The sequence below is a fragment of the Cebus imitator genome, unplaced genomic scaffold (genome assembly GCF_001604975.1).
Source record: "Cebus imitator isolate Cc_AM_T3 unplaced genomic scaffold, Cebus_imitator-1.0 Scaffold630, whole genome shotgun sequence".
NCBI classification, from domain to species: domain Eukaryota; kingdom Metazoa; phylum Chordata; class Mammalia; order Primates; family Cebidae; genus Cebus; species Cebus imitator.
The window spans coordinates 234,093-245,871 of NW_016107945.1; the positions used below are offsets into that span (position 1 = coordinate 234,093).

At 41.6% G+C, this 11,779-nt stretch overlaps 1 pseudogene; it reads right to left on the bottom strand.

The window, feature by feature from the left end:
* Positions 1 to 8,661: 8,661 nt before the first annotated feature.
* Positions 8,662 to 9,318, bottom strand: LOC108295308 (annotated as a pseudogene).
* Between the last annotated feature and the right edge of the window lie 2,461 nt (positions 9,319 to 11,779).

Genomic DNA, 11,779 nt, shown 5'->3' on the forward strand with positions numbered 1-11,779 from the left:
TCCAGTTGCCAAATTATTTCAAGTTATGTGACATCAAAAAATTGATTCCTGCATCTCTCGTCAGTGTATTTCCTCTTTCCATCTTTTTATTCTGAATCCATGACTAATATAAGTAACCTTAGTTTAAAGGAGACCAATTTAACAAAAAATAAGCAATACATAGACTCTAAGTTATCTTTAATAGAATCTTAGGTAATAAAACTACCTCCAAATATAGATAGATAAATATCCAAAATAATATATTCAAAGAGACGTTATTAACTTTTAGGTTATTTTTATGATTTTTTTCTTATCTAAAAGTGTGTTCATATATTTCATAATAATCGCATCTCATAAAACACTTGGTAAGCACTACTTTCATCTCGCATTGTAGTAAAATAACTTTTGTGATCTAGTCTTGTCTAAGAGCTCCTAACTTTTTATAGACCACACTGGCTTTAACTGGTAAAGCAAAGTAAACACAGCTACATCAACATCAAATTTGAGGCAATAAAGTGATTGGAGAAATGAATGTGTCAGTTGTTTATAGTTTTTAAACAGTTGACTGAATTTTACCCTATTAAATTATCCATTTGTCTACATGACACAAGATTATCTGTTAGGCTTGGTCAGTAACTGATGAGTTCAGTTTAAAACAAACTGTCAGAGTAAATCTGTTTAAGGTGTGTGCATTAAGATAGAGCTGGGTGAGGCCAGGAGACAAGTCTGCCATGGAAACAAGTGATGAGAGTTGTCTTCAAAATTATTGTCTAGACAGAAGAAGAAGAGCAGTAATCTTGCTTCAAACCATATGAAGCTCATGGCATTGGGATTTCAGGGTCTACAATGTTGGGAGGAAGGAACTTGAGAAAAAGCAGTTTTGCTAAATCATGGTTTCTTGCTGACCCTAACAACTTAATTGTTGAAATCCCAGCCTCATAAGTATACCAGATAATATATTATCTGATTATACTTAACCAACATTAAGGGCTTTGTTAAATACTAGGTATTAAGTACTTAGAATATAAAGTAGCTCCTTGTGTATTAAAAGATATATATAGAAATAATTAACGACAACATCAACAAAAGGACATCCACTCAGAGACCCCATCTGAAAGTCACCAACTGCAAAGACCACAGGTAGATAAATCCACAAAGAAACCAGCCCAAAAAGGATGACACCCAAAACCAGAATGCCCCTCCTCCTCCAAGGGATCACAACTCCTCACCAGCAAGGAACAGGGCTGGATGGAGAATGAGTCTGATGAATTGACAGAAACAGGCTTCAGAAGGTGGGTAATAACAAACTTATCCGAGCTAAAAGAACATGTTCTAACCCAATGCAAAGAAACCAAGAAACTTGAGAAAAGGTTTGATGAAATGCTGATAAGAACAGCTTAGAGAGGAATATAAATGAATTGATAGAGCTGAAAAGCTCCTTCCTTTTCTAGACGAACCTTTGCATTTAGTGAGCACCACCTCTTAGAAGCAGGCAGAGAACATTCTCTCTGACCCAGCCCAATGGAACTATGCTAAGTCTAGAAAATTGTGCTTTCTAACCACCATTTTCAGTGCTATTTCCTGGATGATTTAGTTAGCAAGCCTCAAAATATTTTATGTTCCAGAAATTCTCAGGCTCTCAAGGTTCTCTAACTGCCTTCTGTGATGAGGTTCTCAGCCTATTCTCTACCTACAAATCTGCTCCCATATCACTGAATCCTCACCAATTTTTCCAGGAGCAGAGGAACTGAGGCTTTTCACTGAAATCATCACCTTTTTCTTTCTCCTTTTTGGTATAACCAGTCTAGATCCTCTCTTCAGATGCTGGATCATCTCCTTCATCCTTTGCATGTGCTTTCTTTTTATTTTTTGTTGCTGTGTGTGTGTGTGGTGTTGTTTTTTCTTTTCTTTTTTTTTTTTTTTTTTTTNTTTGAGACTGAGTTTTTCTGTAGCCCAGGTTGGAGTGCAGTGGCACGATTTTGGCTCACTGCAACCTCTGCCTTCTGGTTTCAAGAAACTCTGCTGCTTCAGCCTCCTGAGTAGCTGGGATTACAGGCACCCGCCACCATGCCCAGCTGATTTTTGTATTTTTAGTAGAGACGGGGTTTCACCATGCTGGCCAGGCTGGTCCCAAACTCCTGACCTTGTGTGATCTGCCCACCTCAGCCTCCCAAAGTGCTGGGATTACAGGTGTGAGTTACCGGGCCCGGCCTGCATGTACTTTCATTCCATCACTCCTTTCCCTATTTACATCCTGCAAAATGCCACTGTGGCTTTTCTGATTATATGTGTTATCATATCTATTCATCCCTCTACATTTTCCAAGTTCTTTGAATACATAAAATTATCAGAAACCACACACCTACATCACTCTAGCTTGTTTCTGCCACCATGTTCACTCCACCCTAAATTCGCGTTTTTTCCTAATGTCTTGCCTTTGGTTTTCATTGAGGGTTCATTAAAGATGTTTCTTTCATTGGCTATGCATTTTTGTCAACTATATTTTCCAGTATGTCATTCAATATTTTTGGCAAATATTTTTGTATGTTTGTTTTACATTTTATTATTTAGTGTCTGGAGAAAGAATTTTCTTTTACTGAGTGGTTGTGCTTTCTCCTACTATAGAATTCTTTTTTTAAGATAAAATATGCTATTTATTTTTATCATAGAGCAGGCATTTTCAGTCTATTAAAAAGTATGGAATGGGATCAAGTGTAATTTTAAAGGCTTCTCATTTTTCTTTTTTTATTCCAACTTTTATCATAAGTTAAAGGGTACATGTGCAGGTTTATTACGTGGGTAAATTGCAGCACACTGAGGCTGGGGTCTCGGCAATGTCGTCACCCAGGCTGTAAACATAGCGTCCAACACATGGCTCTTCAGTCCATGGCCCCTCCCTCTCCTGTCTAGTGATCCCAGTGCCTGCTGTTCCCATCTTTATGTTCACGTGTATTCAATGTTTAGCTCCCACTTAAAAGCAAGACCATGCAGTATTTGGCTTCCTGTTCTTGCCTTGGATCACTTAGGATATGACCTCCAGCTCCATCCATGTTGCTGCAAAAAGTATGATTTCATTCTATTTTATGGGTGCATAGTATTCCATGGTGTATAAGAACCACATTTTCTTTCTCCAATGCACTGCTGATGGGCACTGAGGTTGATTGCATTTGCCTTGCTATTGTGAATAGTGCTGCAATGTACATATGGATGTATATGTCTGTTTTGATAGAATGAATTCTTTTCCTTTGGGTATATACTGAGCAGTGGGATTGCTTCTACCACAGGGCTCTTAACCTTTCATATACTTTGATTCCTTTGGTGCTTGGTGAAGCCTATAGACTCCTCAGAATAATGGTGTTAAACTCCTTTCAAAAGTACATAGGAGGAAAAAGAAGCCAATTATATTGAAAGAATTAAAAACATTTTCACAACAAATTTGTGGTCTGGTGTGTTGGCTCACACCTGTAATCTCAGCACTTAGGGAGGCTGAAGCAGGCAGATACTTGAGCTTTTGAGACCAGCCTGGGCAATATGGCAAAAACCCATCTCTCCAAGAAAAAAAAAAAAAAAAAAAAAGGCCAGGAATGATGGCACACACCTGTAGTCCTACCTATTTGTGAGGCTGAGGCTTGCAGATCAACTGAGCCTGGGAAGGTGAGGCTGCAGTGAGCCTTGATCATGCCACTGCACTCTCGTCTGAGTAAGAGTGAGACCCTGTCTCAAAAAACAAAACAAAAATTTGTGACGTCGCAATACATATGACTTGCTTCCTGAGGTATTAAAAGAAATGTAGTGACAGGTCCAATAACTACAGTGTTTTTGAGGCTGTGATGAACATAAATACTTGTTTATATTATGAATATTTATGTTTTTTTATTGACAGCAAAGTCACAGTTACGGCTATGCTATTGTGGTTTCTTTCCCATGGTGATAAATGAAATTTTAAATTTCAATTAGAGATCAGAAAAAAGTAAAGATGCAATTTTTTTTCACTTTGAAGTTCACGGACTTCCTGAACTCTTACCTGGGACTGACTATTGCAAGAACAGTGTAACCCATTACATGAGCTTAATTTACCCTGGCTCTCCAGGACTCTGTAAAATGACTATATTTTCACATCAACCATAAAATAATTCACAGCTAGTGTATATTTTTTTCTTTTTATGATTTATCCCAATAATGTTATTATGAAATGGTTTCTGGAAACTCTTTGTAAATCCTTTTGAAATGATTCACTTTAAAAATAATGACATAAGCAAGTAGTTCAGTATATGGCATACAGACTACACAAAACACAAGATGGGAGAATGAATGCACAGCACAGAAACTGAGGACTCCATGTTCTCCTAGATAACTGCTTCTCAGTCTATAAAACTCAATTGCCTTTTCATAAATCCCAGAGTTTCACCTCCAACTCCCAAAACAGCTACAGTTATAATGCTGAAGGAATCCAAAACTATTTCTTCAGTTGAGAATCAAAATAAAGTCTATATTTTTTATTGCTCCTAGCCAGGATTTTCTTGCTTGCTAGCTTGTATTCTAAAAACAGTACTTTTTTGTGTGGCTTCTGCTTTTCTTTGGTCTAATTTCACCATCTGACATAGCTTGAACATCACCTCCAAATCTCCTGTGAGATGTAATCCCTGATATGGGAGGTGGGGCCTAGGGGAAGGTGCTTGGGTCATAGGGGTGGATCCCTCCTGGCTTAGTGCTGTCCCCACCACAGAGAGTAAGTTCTCAGGAGATATGGTCCTTTAAAGGTGTGTGGCACCTCTCCCCGCCCTTCCTCCTGCTTTCACTATATGAAGTGCCTGCTCCCACTTTGCCTCCCACTATGAGTAAAAGCTCCCTGAGGCCTCCCCAGAAGCAAGCAGATGCCTGCACCATGCTTCCTGTACAGTCTGTAGAACCGTGAGCCAATTAAATGCCTTTTCTTTATAAATTACCCAATCTCAGGTATTTCTTTATAGCAATGCAAGAATGGCGAAAAACAGTATTTCATCAAAGATGCTGTTTGTTTTCTCAACTATGTATACCAATGTGGAGATTTCTACACTGAAAGTATAATAATTGGGCTCAATAAAATTGCAAGTAATCAATATGAAGTGCTCTATGACATCCCAATTTTTAAAAACTCCTATTTGAAGGGTTTTTTCTAAATCATTGCAACAGTAAATTTTAAAATTACAAATTAATTTTGACTTTACAAATCCACCACCATTATTTCTGGCAGTTGACCTACTGGAATCTTTTCCTTGAGGATTTCTTATCCTTCTGAAAGCAAGCAGCTACAGGCTGAAGTCAAAGTCTTCTTCAAGCTGTTCTTTTGTAAATGTGTAACCCCCTGATGATATAAGCAAAGTGTGACTGTTGAGGTTGGAAGGGTTGGAGATTTGAGAGCTAGAAGGGTCACAGAGGGGAAGATGTCTAGAAACAGTGAAGGGATGAAGGAAAATTTGCCCTAGATCAGAAGGGCTTCCTGTCTCATTCCTTAGTAGGGCAATAGCGCCACAAAGGTCAGGCTACATCCTAAAGTCAGAGGAACAGTGGTCAGTCAGGGTTCAGTTTCCCTTTTGTGCTCCAATGTTAGAAGTAAATTTTTCAAAAATTTATGATAGGTCACCAAATTATAAAGGAAATGGTTTATAAGAGCTGGTTCCTGTACTGTAAAACAATTCCCACTTACCTCTCTCTCTCTGAATTTCATCATCTCCCTGATTCCCCAGCCACCCACTCCCAGGTTCTCTGCCTTTTGGTTCTTCCACTCTGAAAAGTGCATTCTCTGCCAAGGGCTCACCCACTGCTCACTCATCTGAGTTCTGCCACCCACAACTTCATAGGCAGCTAAGATCAGTGCTCAGATTTTAATGTTGCAACCATTCACCTTGGGATCCTGTTAAAATACACATTCAATTTTAGACGTCCAAGATGAGGCCTCAGATAATGCGTCTCTAACAAACTCCCAGGCAGGACCTATTATGCCATTTAGGAGGAGCTCTAGTACAAAATAAAAATATGAGGCCCTGTCTTCAAAAATTCTTAAGATTTTCAAGATGGCAACAGCAGAACATGAAGCCAAGAGCAGTCCTCCTGAATGCTACGCCTGGTGTGACTGCCCAAGGCCCAGGCCTATGGGCCAGCCCTTCTCCCAAGTGATGGAGGCATTGCCCAAGCCTAGAAAGCAGAGCCTTGTGATTGGCCACACTTTCCACTGGTCTTTCTATCTACTAAGTGAAACCAGCAAAAACACTCATGATTTTTCAGTCTAGATCTCCAGTTTATCAATTAAAATGGATAAGTTGGTACCCCTAGAGTAATGCTCTAGAAATGCACTTCTTTTTCTCTGAAACACTGTTGATGAAAGCTTTCCAGATTATATTATAAAGAATTAAGAAACATTCTTTGAGCTTTTCTTTAGATAACGATGGAAGAGGTAGAAGGCAGGACAAATGTGAAGTCCCCAGAACCTTCACTCTTGCTCTGTGCTTTTTCTGTTTGACAATTTTCTTGGGGGTAGGGGAAGGGGGATGTTGATGTGGGTCAGTCAGGCAAGTTCCACTTTTGTGAAAAGATAGATGGAGATTAAGAGAGATCCATTCTGGTTTTGTTTTTTTTTTTTGTTTTTTTTTTTTTTAAGAGACAAAATCTTGCTCTGTCACCCAGGCTGAGGTACAGTGCTGCCATCATGGCTCACTGCAGCCTCAAACTTCTGGGCTCAGCCTCAGCCTCCTGAGTAGCCGGATGACAAGTGTGCACCACCACATCTGGCTGGTGGTCTGACTATGTGGGCCAGAGTGGCCTCAAACTCCTGGCCTCAAGCAACCTTTCTGCCTTGCCTTGTCAAAGGCCTGGGATTACAGGTGTGAGGCACCACACCAGGCCTAATACTTCAATAACAACCACACACCAAATATAACTCTGAGCTACATAAATCCTCTTTCCTAGGAAATTTGGCTACCAGAGCCCTAGTTGTTAGAAAGTTAAACAAAGTTCCACCACTTTAGGGTTAGATTGCCTCACAGTTCCAAAGGCAACAGGAAGCCCAGTGGCAGGGCATCAGCTGGCCTCCTGCAGTCTCAACCCTCCTCACCCTCCGTGCTGGGCTCCTGCCTGTTACCTACCACCAGGGTATCAGGTGGGTAGTAACTAGGAAAACAAGTAATTCAAAACAGTGTATCTAGTGGCATGTTCTCACCTCCCAGGAGGCTGTGTAATATTTGTGAATTTCCACTGCTTTATTAACTAGAAAAGAGCAGTTGTATTATCTGGTTCTTCTCAAAATTTGGTTTCAAAAGAAATCTCACTCTGCCACACTAACATTTGACTGAAAATTATGAACAGGAGTATCAGTCTTTAAACAGGAGCCTCAACCCTGCCCTCTGTGGGTGAGAGCAAGAACCGCATAAAACAAGCGGGTGTGTTGGCGCATCTCAGCCACAAGATGACAGCAGTGCTTCGTGCAGTTCCGAGAAGACGCTGAACGCAGAGGGCCATTTTGAGGGTCAATGCTGATGCGGAAGCCTTCAGTAAGCAGGGAAAATTTAACTAGGACTGACTAAACTCGAAGGTTAAGAACAAATCTCGTGGGGCAATTGCCTTTTATATGGCATAAAAATATCTGCTTGAGAATACAGTATACGTATTTTATAATAATATGCATGCTCAAATGTTTTTCATTATCTCCATCAAGAATTAATCAGTTGGTTTGTTTTGGTGTATGGCCTCACATGGCCTTCCCTGTGCCTCTCTCTCTCTCTCTTTTTTTGTCTCTTATAAGAACACTTGTCACTGGATTTGGGGCCCACCCTAAGTCAGCATCATCTCATCTCAAGCTCCTTACCTTAGTTATATCTGCAAAGATCTTTCTTCCAAATAAGGTCACATTCAGATGTTTCGAATGGACTTTTATTTTGGGATGGGGGTGTCATCATTCACCTACTACAGGTGGAAGGCAGGTTATTCCTTGAGACCTTTCTAATTATTCCCACCACTATTATGGAATTTCAATCAGTGTGGAGAAAAGCCAGTAAACATCAGGACAAAGCAGCAAAGTTCACTTGACTATGAATGCGGGAGTTTCTAGATGCGTCATTGATAAAGGCACCCTTTCTCCCCAGAGGTATTTCCGTGAACCCTTCTGTGGAGTCTGTGAAATAACTCCCTAGTAACTTGAACCCACTCAAATTTACAGCATTTCAAAGTGTGTAATTAATAACACACTGATGATGACACTAATTTGTGTACAAATACCATAATAATGAGAAAAATACTATAATACAAACATATTCTAATTAGATCTTTTGTGGTGAACAGGTATGAGCAATTGAATCTGAAACCTCATACTTAATGAGACTATATAGCTATGTACCATGGGGCAGAAAAAATCAGGATTATAATCCTACCTACCCTGCTTGCCTAAGAGAAATGTCTATCAAAGTGTTTTCAAACATATAAAACCCTACAAGAATGAAGTGTGCTTTTCTTTCCAGTGCACTTCTGCAGCACGTACAGGCATGTATGAGTACATGTAAACAACAAACATTGAGCCTGAGCCCGTGCTACTCCAAGTCCAGTCCTCTGACCAGCAGCACCAGCAACAGCTGGGAGCTTGTTGGAACTACAGACCCTCGGGTCTCACCCCAAACTGGCAGAATCAGACTCCGCAGTTTGTTTGTTTGTTTTAAAGGCTCGTTTTATTTTCATGGGTGATCTTTGTAATCACGGAGGCCAGTATGTACAGACAAAGGGGGAGCTTTTATTTCTTGGTCTCTTCCTCCTCCACGAAGTCTTGACGATCTCCTCCTTTTTGGCCTGGAGGCGCTCTTCAGGGCGCCTGCGTGCTTCCTCGGTCTTAGACGTGGGCCTCGGCCTGCGCGGCCAGGCGCTGCTCGCTGGCCTTGTCTGCCTTCAGCTCGTGGATGTGTTCCACGAGATCCGCTTGTTTTTGAACACATTCCCCTTCGCCTTCAGGTACAGGCTGTGATATAGGTGACGATCAATTTTCTCAGATTCCCGGTCTCTTCTGAGCAGCGGCGCAGAGCCCTCCTTCTCCTCTCCCACGTGACCTTCCCGCTCCGGCGTCGGCTGCCCCCGCGCTGACCTGGGCCCACGTGCCTGCGCTTCCGGCGGGCCGAGGCGTTTTGCTGGCCGCCAGCCCGGATGCTCGGCCCATCTTTGATCAGCTTCCGCGTCCGCTGCCGCGGATTAGCACTGGAGATTTCACTGGTCTCGTTCGGGTCCCTCCAGACCTTCTTCTTGCCACAGCGGAGGACACTAGAGGCGAGCCTCTTCTGAAGCCTGAGCATACTCATGGCTGCGGCCGCAGCAGCGAGAGTCAAGAGCCAGACTCCGCTGTTAGCAAAGTCCCCGAGTGATTCCTAGAGATACTGAAGTTTGAGAAGCCCTGCTCTAAATAATCTCGTGGGGTAAGTTCTATTCACTGAAATGGGAGTCCTCAATATTTGTATAATTAGGAGTTCCATTGGAGCCATCGGGTGTGAGCAGTGGTGGGCAAAGGGAAAGAAAGAAGGCATTTTTACTGCGTATGTGGCCCTCCTTTGCTGACAGTCCACCCTCTTTCCCCAGCAACCCGGATTATGAACCTCAATGGCAGTGACTTAGACATCAGCTGGATTTAGCTATTATGACTGGGAAAGATCAATGGGGCTGCCCTGATTGAGGAATCGTAAGTACTGTGATCTTGACTCTGGCCTTTTAGTGTGGCATTTTCAAAGGCAGCTGAAAGAGTAACTGCAAAGGAGTGCCAGAAGCATTGGTTTAAAATAAACAAAAAGAAAAGGGAAAATATTAAAAGATAAGAAGGACAAAGGAGCCCATTGGAGAATCCTTTGATTTTTCTCACTCCTGATTCCTTTCAGGAACAGTTTGAATAATGATAATGCTCATCTCGATCAGGTGAGACCCCTGTTGTGAAATCATTCCGCTTTGAGGTGCCCAGATGGAAGGTGCTTCACAAATAGAGAATGATGGCAGCTGCGTTGGCATTTGTGTGGTCTCTTACTATTTAAAAGCAGAGAGTGCCTGACAGTGCTGCAGGGTTTCACTTGGGCCCACTGTGGGTTGGCGAGCTCTCTGGCTGGGTCCTGGTTGCCAAGGAAACTGCTGCAGAAGACATTGAGACTGTCTGGGTTCTTGGTTGAATGGTGGAGCTGAGAGCAGAATTTTATATAAGAAATGTGTATTTTCAGTGACCAGAGCAAAAGCAAATAATGGCCGCTAGAAGGAATCATATTCATCGTTTCCAACAGAGTTCATTTGGATGGAAACTCTTAGCCAAGAAGGAAGTAGCCTTCCCAGGAACAATAAATAGGACTTAGAAATCTTCAGCTCAAACTTAAGTGCCCTGTGGGGAGCCATTGCCTCAGCTGGCCGCAGGAGTTTCAGCATCCTGTTTGAGGCAAACTTGGGAATACAATGACCAGGTTAGCCTCAGATCACATCCTTGCCTTACGTATGCACGCCACTGATTAAGGACCGCAGAGAAATGCTGTCTTGCCATCTTCTCTTGGAGGGGAGACAGGATTTGTATGTGCCATTTGTTGATCTTGCTCACTGCACATCTGTGAACTTTTCTTGACTGCCCCCCAGGCAGAATCAGCTGTTCCTCTGTGTTCCCATAGTACAATACTCAAGGCTTTATTATCACATTCTGGTGCAGTCTGCGGGGGCAGGGGGGGGATCTACTCCTTTTACCAGTCGGGTAATTTCCTTGAAATCAAAGATTATGTTTATTGCTCTATTTCAAGTGCCTGGCACAATATCTAACATAGCAGGTCCTCGATAATTATTTGAGTGAATTGCCCACCCTTAGTGTTGGCAGGATGAAGGTTGAGCAGACACAACAATGACTTTTTTAGAAAACCTCAGCGAAGCAGAAACAACGTAATCATTATATAGAAGACTTACTAATTGCCGGCAGTTTATATAGTTATTTCATCTAATTTTCATGTTCCCCCTAATACTATAAGGTAGGTAGGTAGTACTGCCGACAGTTACAGGAAAAGAAAGTGAACCCCAGAAAGGTTAAGTAAGTGACTTTCCAGGTATTAGGACTAGACTGTTACTGAGTCAGTGTCTGCATCCAGGTCCATCTGATTGCAAAGCACTGTTCTAAGCCATCATGCCAGACTATCTCAGGGCCTTCTAATGAATCATGCAGAGCCCTGCATGTGGTGTTCTCCGTAGTTTGAAGGATGCAAACCTCTGGTAATGATAAAACTGTCCTTGGTGAAAAGGCATAAGGTAAGATAACGGGTTGGGTGGGATTCAGCTGTGACCTAAGATGTGTGCATAATGATAACAGCACAATCATGGAGAAAAGGTATGTTGGGGGTCAAATCCAAAAATGACTAGCTTTGTAGCCTTTTACAAGGAACAAAAACACTTTGTTCTTCAGATCCCTCATCTCCAAACTGAGGCTAGTTGGTATTATTTTCCTAAAATAATAAAAGGAAAAATTTTAAGAATTTAAAAATAATGTTTGCAAATGTGCATAGTACAGTTCCCAACACATAGTGCTTAATGAATCATTACCATCATCGTTATTATCAATACCATCATGCTAATTACAGGTGCTATGTCATTACATAGAGTGTTTCACTTAAAAGCCTAAGGAGCTGCTCAAATTTAAGCGTAGTTTGAATATCATTGCAAAATCACCTCCCATTAAAAGAGTAGAGGAACTGGAAAGGTGTTACCCAAGAGAAGAAAGGATTCTGTCTGGTCAGTTGACATTCTCATCACAACCTGCCAACAATCCATTTTGAGATTTGCATAAGTT